At 60.4% G+C, this 900-nt stretch overlaps 1 long non-coding RNA gene across 1 annotated transcript; it reads left to right on the top strand.

Moving 5' to 3' along the window:
• The first annotated feature begins 2 nt into the window (after positions 1–2).
• On the top strand, positions 3–589 carry LOC103583146. Its single transcript, XR_549830.1, has 3 exons — positions 3–86; positions 159–242; positions 552–589. It is a non-coding gene; the product is annotated as an uncharacterized LOC103583146 (long non-coding RNA).
• The last annotated feature ends 311 nt before the right edge of the window (positions 590–900 follow it).

Genomic DNA, 900 nt, shown 5'->3' with positions numbered 1-900 from the left:
CACAGTGGGTGAGGTTGGAGGACCAGCATGGGAGGCCATACTTCTACAACCCAGATGACTCCTCTGTTCGGTGGGAGCTGCCCCAGGTAACCAACTGGGGAAGGTAGAGTGGCTGGGGAGAGGCGAGGGGATTATGTATGACAGTGTCTTTCTCCTAGGTTCCTGTCCCTGCCCCTCGAAGCATCCGCAAATCCAGCCAGGACAGTGACACCCAAGCCCAGGCCAGCCCCCCAGAGGAGAATGTAAGGAAGGGGGCACAGAGGTCCTGGGGACAGGGAGTGGATGGGATATATCTGTCTCCCCCATAGACCCCAACACTAGTTCCCAGAGGTGGGCAAGGTTGGGAGCCGAGAGAAAATCTCTCCTGCTGCTGCTGCTGCTGTGGGAGCAGACCCCCAGCCCCACCCCCAGCCAGGTGGCTGGGCCGGTGACATGGGTTCAGTGGAGACTCAGCCCAGCCTGTGGGGAGTTGCCAGCTGAAGGGGAGACTAGCCTCTGCCCCCTGTGGCTCACCCCATTAATTACCCACTCTTTCCCCTTCTCTCTCTTAGATCAAGACCCTGGACAAGGCAGGTGTGCTCCATCGCACNGAGCCTCTGACTCCGCCTTCTGCACTCTGCAGCCCCCCACACCCGAGACGGACTATCCCGAGGTGCTGGCCAGTTACCCCGAGGAGGACTACTCCCCATTGGGCTCTTTGGGTGACCCCGGCCCCTCCACTCCCTTGACCACACCCCCCGGTTGGTCTTGTCACATCGGCTCGGGACAAGCAGACGCTCTACACTAACCATTTCACCCAAAGCAGGTAAGGGCACGAGCAGATGGACCCGGACAGCTGCGGGTCACTCCCCCCAGCTTTCCTCACTGTGGCTCCCCTTATACCCTAAACTGCAGCTCCCA

Source organism: Galeopterus variegatus, unplaced genomic scaffold (assembly GCF_000696425.1).
Source record: "Galeopterus variegatus unplaced genomic scaffold, G_variegatus-3.0.2 Scaffold20075, whole genome shotgun sequence".
Classification (NCBI taxonomy): Eukaryota; Metazoa; Chordata; class Mammalia; order Dermoptera; family Cynocephalidae; genus Galeopterus; species Galeopterus variegatus.
Note: the sequence above shows the minus strand (reverse complement) of the source record. Positions and strands in the feature narration are given on the sequence as shown.